This window comes from Corapipo altera, unplaced genomic scaffold (genome assembly GCF_003945725.1).
Source record: "Corapipo altera isolate COAL_440 unplaced genomic scaffold, ASM394572v1 62, whole genome shotgun sequence".
NCBI lineage: Eukaryota > Metazoa > Chordata > Aves > Passeriformes > Pipridae > Corapipo > Corapipo altera.
Genome location: NW_020884894.1, coordinates 12,446,496 through 12,456,210, shown reverse-complemented (window position 1 = coordinate 12,456,210; position 9,715 = coordinate 12,446,496). Strand labels below are relative to the sequence as shown.

The 9,715-nt window shown below is 38.0% G+C and overlaps 1 long non-coding RNA gene across 2 annotated transcripts in view; it reads right to left on the bottom strand.

The window, feature by feature from the left end:
• LOC113948964 overlaps positions 1 to 9,715 on the bottom strand; it is a 48,256-nt gene that overhangs the window by 7,671 nt on the left and 30,870 nt on the right. For both annotated transcript variants that reach the window (XR_003528279.1, XR_003528280.1), the window contains one exon: positions 3,087 to 3,156. This is a non-coding gene — a long non-coding RNA (uncharacterized LOC113948964). The remainder of the gene's footprint in view (positions 1 to 3,086; positions 3,157 to 9,715) is intronic.

Sequence of the window (9,715 nt, the reverse complement as noted above, 5' to 3'; positions counted from 1 at the left end):
CACACTGCCATTGCACACTGGCATTGCACACTGCCATTGCACACTGCCATTGCACACTGGCATTCCACACCCTGCCATTCCAGGCCAAAGGCAGAGCCGTTCAGGAACCCTTGGAGCAGCAGAGGTAGAAGAGGGATACCAAGGGAATTCAAGGCATGTGTTAACATTCAGGATCTTGAGCAGAACACTGGGGCAAACGATGGCAAACAGGAATGTTAGCCTGAGGTGAACACATGCAGCAGAATACAATGAGCTGTCATTCATTCACTTTACTTCTATTTTTCCATTTTAATTTCCAAATGGGCACCTAATTTTAAAAGGATCCTGCTCCTTGATCCTCTCTATGATTTTCCAAAACTAGATGACTTCCTTGGGGTGTGTTCATGAAGAGAAGTGTAGTTTAATTTTTTCATTCATGTTCAGTTTTTGAAAGATCAGTGAGTAAACAACATATATTTGCACATCTATCAATTTGGGGGAAAAATCTGAAGTATTTAGTAATTATGATATTATAGCTGTGATGATGTAGGGATTAAGAAAGAATGATTTTATAGCTGAAAACTGAATGAACAAACAGATGCTCAGCAGATAAAAAGTTGTCACTAAAATATAAAGTCAATCTGGTACATTCTAACTAAAATCAGACATATTTAGCTATTTGCCTTGATAAAACACAGTGATTACCTATCCTTACCATAGGTCTTTTTCAGTTTAGTGCTTATTGCAACACACTGTTCATTAGTGGGAAGTCATCAATCTCTCTACACTAATCCTTGGTTGATGCATGGCTGTGTGTGGGAACAGAATCTACTGGCTGACCATGGTTATGATCCTTCAGCTTTTTACAGCTTAAAAAGCAACGTGTACTCACGAGTGTTCACAGCTAAACTACTCCATTTCATCTATTCTTCTACAAATCTTATTATTAGCTGGAGTTTGATTTGCTAAATTATAAATTGAGTTGGAATTTGGAAGATTTATATAGTACTTGCATGCCAATTGCAACCTTAACTCTTGGTTCACAAAGTTCTCCTTTTGGTGCTACATATCTTTTTCAGGCAGTCATCTCAAGACATTTAACACAAAAAAAATGGGAAATACTGCATGGTTTGAGTAGGATATACCAGCCTTTGTAATTACAAAAAACCCCAGGGAAGTGCAAATGAATATTTCTACACATTTTCTATGAACAAGCAAGCTAAACCAAGTGAAATAATAATATAACTATGAGAACATAATCCCACCATTGGAATTCCAAGAATAAGTAACCTACATTCCATTTTTTTCTCCATTCCACACAAATTCTCTTGCTAATCTTCCATGACATTTCCATCTAGAGAGGAACTGTCACAGGAGTACAAAACATACATGCATAAGAATCAGAAAAATCAAAATGAAGAATGTACAGATGGAATAACCAGACTTCCCCATTCTTCAGACCACACTTGATCTCCCCAAGTTAGAACCAGACGTGTCATGAACTCAGAGTTCCTGACTCCATTTGTGCTCCAGAAGGGGAACGTGTCAGGTGGATTCAAATACTGCTCTTTTTACAAGAACAAAAGCAGTCTTCTTCATTCTCCCTGTTCTATTTAGGTAGTTTCCTTTCTTGCTCTGACAGTCATGTCCACATACAGTGGACAATGTGGCCCATAAATGGCAAGATTTATTTGATATAACTGACTATGTGTTTATTGTGCAATTCCACATGCTAGAAATACTCAGCATTTTTACTCTTACTTAACTTTTCTGATTTGCTCAGTTGAACCCTCTTAGAAATGGAATAGAATATTTCAGATTTTGAACAGAACACTTGCTTATCACCTAAAATCAAATTATTTGCAGTTCTTGAAGAAAAACATCCGTGTTTATCACTATAACTGTCAGCACAGAATGGACCTATTTTTAAGTTTGGGATGCATAATAAAGAAAAAAATTTAAAACATCTACATGCATTAAAGAAATGCAGTTAAATCAACAATCTAAGTATGTTGTTGTATTTTATGCTCTACTGTAGTGAAATGAAATTTAAAAAATAAGCTGGAGGTTAAAAACTTTTCTAAAACCCATGGCTACAGACATCTCTGGCATTATGATAAATGCTAGTAACTGAACTTAATTAAAAAAACCTTATAAATTCAAGACAATAATTAATGCTACGTGTAAAGAAAGAACACCAAGTGACTGAACACGATAGTTTAGCACAGAGCTACAATTAAGGTCTTTCTTTATCTGCTGGTCTCTGCTGCACACAAGGAAATCCCAACAGACATGGGTTACTGTCACCCTCCTGCAGCTTTGGGTGACCTGAGGAGACATTCCCTAATCCTTCCCTCACTGCAGAGGATCCTGGCTCTGGAATGGCCCAGAGAAACACTCTACACATTTAGCACATCATGAGGAGAGAGGTTTGGAGCGAGACACGTATGGACAGAGAGGGAAGGCTGTAAATTATTGAATACTTCAGGAATTATGACTGTTACTAAATGACTGCCCAGTTAAACATCTGTATCTTTTGTAAAGGGAGGTGATTTTGGAGCAAAGCCATATTAAAACAGAATGCTGAAATCAGCTTAAAGAACCCAAGAACTCTTCTCTCTTAACAGGTCTATGCCATAATATTCACAAGTATCTGTAAAGGTACATTCTTCACAATCGAGATAAACATTTTGTCACAGCTTTCTGCTACTAATAAACAAACTAATCAGATAAATTGGATAGGCTTAAACATGCTGCAATATAATAAAGATACCCATGAACACTTTTAGAGAGTGTCGGTACTTCAATGTGCTTCTGAGGAAAAAATCTCAGAATATATATATTTTTCATATGATACTTTCAGACAGACTAGGTGGCAAAACAATTACAAAATTTTGACTTGCTAAAGGCATCACTTTATTTTCTCTCTTACTCTTGATTTTTTGTAAAGCTTGCATTTAAAAATTATTTGTAATAAACAGAAAAAAAAATCTCCTTCAAACAGCACTAAATTAGGTATGTCTCTACATAACACAACAAAAGTCAAAACCAACATTCCAAATTGAATGTATGTTGTACATCTCGGTTACTGCTAAAGTACATATTACCTTTATTTTTGTAAATTATTTGCATCACCTTAAACATTAGTTTCTCTGAGAATTGCTGCTCCTTGTAAAACTACAAAAAAAAAAAAAAAAAGAAATGGTCACATTCTACTTTCTTAAGGTCATAATATAAATTGTCACTCTGGTTACTATAGAAACAGAGTGGATTTCATCATTTTAATGCATGCAGTGATAATTGTTCTTATTTCAGTGTGTGGCTAGGTAGTTAATGGTGCCAGCTGCAGTTAGCACAGACACAGACTATTGTCATCCAAGCACAAGGCTGCTCTCTCCTGTTCTGTCACTGGGAGCTTTCCTGACCATCAGCACTTCCTAAGGGAATGTTCAGGCACAACCAAGAGCTGTTCACAGGCCTCTGCTCTGTGGCTGAAACAGAATTCCCTGCAGGAATTATGCTTTCACATGAAAAACAAATAAATATGGCACAGCATAGAGAGCTTCTTCAGATTATCCATTCAGGTCATTCATTCAGTCAGAAAAACTGTTTTCTCCATAATAGCTTCTAAAATTTGGGTTGCACTGAGAAAAGGTTCAGCTGACATCCTGCCTGTAGTGCAAGCTTTCCCTAGGACAGCCAAGTGCCACAAGTTTACAGCACAGCTCTCTGTGTAACTGTATATTTTAACCCTATTATAAACACATCAACAGGTGCTAAGTAAATGCAAGTACTGCAGCTATTACATGTCTGCTCAAATTTAGGCTCATTTAGAATATGCAAGTGAAAGCAATATGGGATGAGACCACCACTATTCAAATTCCAATGTCATCCAATTTCAACCCAAAATTAGGTTGCATGAGTTTTAAAGTTGATATACTCTAAAACAAGCAGTTACTGGTCCCACAGAACATTATGACAAGCAGAGATCCCTGGTGGTTTGGGATGCCACCTTTCCTAACACACAGCCACACACACTGGCTTGCACCAGCAGTTTTCTTACACATATTATATCACAGCTGAGCTTTGTATCAATTTAGGAAGTGCACCAGGATTTTAGTTCCTCTGGATCTTTATTTCACAAAATCATAAAGTGGTTGAGGTTGGAAGGGACCTCTGGAGGTCAACTTGTCCAACCCTCCTGCTCCAGCAGGATGAGCTAGAGCAGACCACGTCCTGATGCCTCTTGTGTTATCTGGCCAACAACCTCTGCTCTTTCTTAGTGTACAGTTAATAAGGAATAACCACCATGAGTGTCACTAAAAGTATTGTTATCTCTTCTACTAAGATTTGGCTTGAAACATGGAAGATTTATTCCCAATCAGTTATTCTCAGTTCATGTTAATTTGGTTATAATTAATGGAAGATATGGGAAATATTATTTTTTGTAAGAGATGCAGCTGAAGTGAATTTTAAATATTAATGAGCTTATTCTTTATAAGGATAACTGCAATGCTTAAAGTAGATAACTCAAGCAGACAGATGCTTTTCTTAGAATGAAGGTGCTTCAAATCAATAGGTTGACAGGTTAACTACAAAGCACTATTTGCTGTACTTAGACTTCCTTGCACAACACTATAAAATACCTAAATTGTACACGGGATCGGGCTTCCCTCTGACATATGTCTGTGCAATTTGGTTTTGAAAGTCTCTCAGAAACCAATACTGTATGAAAAGCAATTGGCTTTTCTTGTCAGAGTTTTTTCTTTGCCCAATCTAGAACTGACAAAAATGTTGTAATGAATTAGAGCAGCACATCACCAAAAATAGACATTTATGCAAAGTACTATGAAAACTGAATTATGGCTCAAATTATACCTGGAAATGCCTGTTTAGAGGTCCCATTTGTGAACACAGAAAATTCTAACAGACAAAATGTTGATGATGCTATAATTTGTGAATGCCAGTAATGACATTAGCTGTTGCTGGACACATAATACCACATAACTCCTGTACAGTTCTTTCATTAATCGTTTCTCCTCAGATCCTAAGAATTGTATTGTATGGATTCTTAGTCTGGAAATTTTATGTAGTGTATCCCTGTATGTCTCTGACTACTGAGTATTTCCCAATTCCCCAGGGAATCCTCACTCTTACTCATACATATGTACATACATATCCTACTTATTTTGTATTTAGGTCACATCAGCTCTGCACACACAGCAGCACCAAACAGGTCACCATATGTCCAAAAATTCCACATATATTTGTTATGTGTGTACATTCTGAAATGTATTTGATTCACTACAGTGAACGTATATGTTTGTTTGGAAATACAGGAACCACAATTAGAATTTTATCAATGTGTCAGAACACAGTGAGCTCAGTGCCTTGGGGAAGTGTCAGATGTACTGCATGTGTGCTCCAGAGTGCACACACACACACACACCTTCCTAGTAAATCTCTGGCAAATGTGATAGCCTTGTATTTTCTGAAGGGTGGGTTTTTTGGCAGACAGCCAGGCTGGAAAGATTCTGCTGGAGCCCTATAAGCTATATTTGGTAATAACTCACTTCCCAGCAAGCATATATAAATACACGTGAGAGGAAAAACAAGGTTCTTAACTCACCCATTTGAAAAGAGCCCAGTGGAAAGAAAACCCAGAGTGTTCTCTGCAAAGCTGGCTCACTGCATAGAGTTGGAAATGGCTGTGACTGATTCCTGCCCTTCAGGCCCTGGCACACTTGCCCACAGCTTGGCTCATTCGCTCAGGATGGGCACTGGGCTGGCACTGGGAGCAGGAACAGAGTAGGATCAGAGAAGTAGGGTTGATTTTTTTTGTAACAAGTGTTTGCTTTGAGCAAGTATAGCTAAAATAAATAGACCACAATAGGAAGAGAGTAATTTAGGCATGTTTCAGTAGTCAACTTAACTCTCATAATACTTTGTTAAGGATAATGTTAAATACTTCACCTTCATTACAGCATATCACAATATACTGTTTCCTAACTTGAACTCCATCAGAATAGACGATGTGGCAAAAAGATATATGAGAACTAAGTAAGAACAAATTACATAGAGTGATATAAAGAACAGCAGTACAATCAAAATTTGGAGAGCAACAGTCCAGCAAAAGTGGCATTTTTTTCATATTCCAGATATCAAGCAGTAATATCAACCTTGTGAGCAAAACTAAAGCATGTAAAAAACCTGTAACATTTCAAGACAAGTCATCTATGCAATTACAGCATTTTTTTATGATGAACAATACAATCCTACATGGCTGAAAGAACTCAAAGAGAAACCACTTAGAAAAAGTTCACTAGAAAATACTTGTGTAGCTCATATTTGAGCTACTTACATGGGATAGCATCTCAGATTAATTTCAGGGAAAGTAGGGGAGAGAATCTGTTAGAGGGTTAATTAAATATGCAACTTCAAAGACATTATCCTGGGATCTGGTTTTGGCTCCCTGCTGCTATATGGGACAAGAAGTCTCTTACACTCTTCTACCTTTTGTGCTCGTACCAGCACAGAGTAGTGATTTAAGGTCCTGACTGGGAAAGAAAAAAAATAATTATTATTCAGTCAAACAACTGTTCACCAACTTTATGGTATTTACATATAGGTTAGTTAATGAATAGTGACTACTTGAATTCTTTCTTGAGCCTTCTTGGGACACCAGAGGAGGTCTTCCCAGAACAGTGCAGACAGCATGGGGAAAGATGCAGTTCTTTTGAAACCCAGTACAACTGCCCTGTCACTGGCACCTTGAAATAGAGCCTCGTTCTGTTTCTTTACAGCCTCCCTTCAGAGATTTATGCACACTGATGTGGTGCCCCCTGAGCCTTCTTTCTTCTTGGCAAACAGCCTCAGCTCTCTCTGCCCTTCCTGCCAGCACAGCCAGGGCAGTGCCCTCACTCTCTCCATGGCTGGTGGCTGGACACTCTCCAGCAGCTCAGTCCCTCTCTTGGTGTGGGCAGTGCAGAACTGGACACTGGGCCCCTGGTGCTGCTTCAGCTGTGCTCATCCAGGCACCCAGTGATGGTGAATTCCTCAGTGATGGTGAATTCCTCAGAATGCAGTTCAGTGGCAGACAATGAGCTCTGATCTCCTTCACTCATTTCTTTCCTGTAAGTACATTTCTAGAGCTCACAGTACACTCAATAGGAATGTTTAGACACTAATATGGAACACTTCCAAGCCACACTCCCTGTACAGCTATTAGAGAGGGACTGAGACAGGATATTACTTATTAACAACATTTTAATGTAGGCTGCCTTGTTCAGCAAAGTAAATTCGGTCTGGGAAGAAACGTTCCCCTATCAGCTCTTAAAATGGTTCAGGTAATATTCCACCTGATCAAAGACTGGCCAGTTTGCTCCTGACCACATCCTTCTCTCTTCTGACCCTGAATGCAGTGAAACACAAGCCTGCAGGCACATGCTAGAGTAAAAATATTTTTGGATTTTTAATCCCCTGGCTGGATACAGCCATATTAAATATAGATTACCTTTTATGACCAGAGATAAAACTAAATGAAAAAAGGAAAAATGTCACTGAATAAAAGAGAAGTGTGGCAATGAAGGTATATCAGATCTTGTAGATAACACAGTACAGAGAAAGATAATGTATATGTTTATCATATGAAGCAGAACAACGAAGATAGTGTTTCTGGTGCACATAATTAAATTTTAATAGTTTATAAATATATTCTTAGTCTAAATCCATGACTAAACCATCCCCAAATTTATGGAGCCTTGTTTTAAAAAGTCCTTTATACAAAATGAAATTCAAGCAGTGTAATCTCAGGTTATACAGTCATGTCTTAGGATATAGAGAAAATGTAATAATTTTCCATTAAAAAAAATTTAAAACTCAGTGATATTTGTACTAAATATGAAAAACTTCAGTTCCTTTGGCCTTGTAAAACAAAACATTATTATTGTATTGAAGAATTCAAAATGCAACTTACTTTTATAAATAGTACGACAAGCTGGTCTTCCAACTAGGTTTTCACTGTACTGGTAGAATCAACAAATTAGAGTATTCCCATTATAATTTTAAGTATGTTTATTTGGCTTTGCATTGAGGTTTCAGGATTTTTATGGATAAAATTGATGTTTTCTAGAAGCACATTTGCCTTTAACATGGAACTACAGATCAAGCAAAGCAGTCAGACCTCGCTGTGTGTGATTCCATGTGTCATGAGTTAAGTGAGATGGTTCTGCTCAGCTGCAGTGAGGAAGTGACTGCTGGGATGGACTACTGTGAAAATTGGTTGGCTACACACTGACCAGTTCAGCAGCCAGCAGAGAGAAAAAACCCTGAACTCCTGTGTTACCCCAGGGGGTATATAGGATGGACTGGGGAAAACCAAGGTGTTCCAAGGAATGGCTCATTGCATTCCTGTTACCTTCAGTGGAAGCAGCAAGCTTTTCCTGGGAAGATGCTGCTTGACTGCTCCAGAACCCAAACTTACTAAGTTAATCTGCAAGCTTCCTTTAATTTGCAAACTTAAATTCTTTTTTTGATGTATCTTAATGGCATATAATTTAACCCAAGGGCAGAGAAAAAGAAAAAATAAATCAACTCCCCACCCTTTGTGCACACTTTTCTTCTCTAGTGTACATAAATCAGTCATTTGTTACAGGAGAAAAAGGAACTAACCCTTTCACTTCCAGCAGAGCTGGAACAATGAGGTGCCTGACTAGGCAGACAGTGGGATGGTAAAAGTCCCACATTTTTTTCAAAAAAGCATTCTTTGATTTTTTTTTTCAAAATAATCTAATTTTGGGGGTGGGAGGGGGGTTGGGGTTTTTTTGTTTGTTTGTCTGTTTTCCAGAAATAGTTCTTTTCCCAAAATGGCATGGCAGACATCTGAAACACAGATCAACTGGGAGACTGGAAAAGTTCTTAGCTGACACAGCTCTGGCTGGAGTTTCCACAGATTAAACATTACCACTCAGCAGTGATTGCATTTAAGGGCTCTGCTCCAAAAAGAATGCACAACTCCCGTTTGGCCTATTGCACAGAAGGGAAAAACATTGGAGTTCAACATCTTTCCACCAGTGAAAGAGAGTTATTTGGGTTGAAACTCCATATTAAAGTATAATGCTAATTTCTCTAAAGTAAGAATCATTAAATAACAGTGAAGCATCTCTGACTGAAGTGACTGGCAGCACAGTGTTTAAAACACTTTTAACTCATAGTTCTATTTCTGGACACTTCTTTTACCCTGTTTGAAATTTGGAAATTGTTCACAGCTAAAAGAAGACACTGAAGGCAGCCTTTAAATAATTGTCTGTGTAGATGAGAGATGGCTAAATCTTGGAGATCTAAGGAGTCAAGAAGAGCACAGTAAGCACACAAAGCCAGTGTGATAACAGAGGACCAGACTAGTCTATGTTTGATCAAGTGTTATACATTCTTCTAAAAAAACCCTTTAAACTTGTGCAACCTTTCAGTACATTACAGTATGCAGAATTTAGAGCATAATCCTTCACCTCATATACTGAGCTGCCTTTGCAGAATTCCTCTCTCACAATGTCTTCTATTAAGACTTAGCCAAAACAGCCCGTTCATAGAATTCTCCTCTTTCCATCACTCTTCCTAAGGAACAGGTGTCAGCACAGTAAAATTACTTCTGCTTCCAGCAGTCCCTGCCCAGCTTGTGATTCATTTTCCAACTCCTGTTATTTTATTCCTTCTCCTTTTGTAAGATCATCCTCTACCA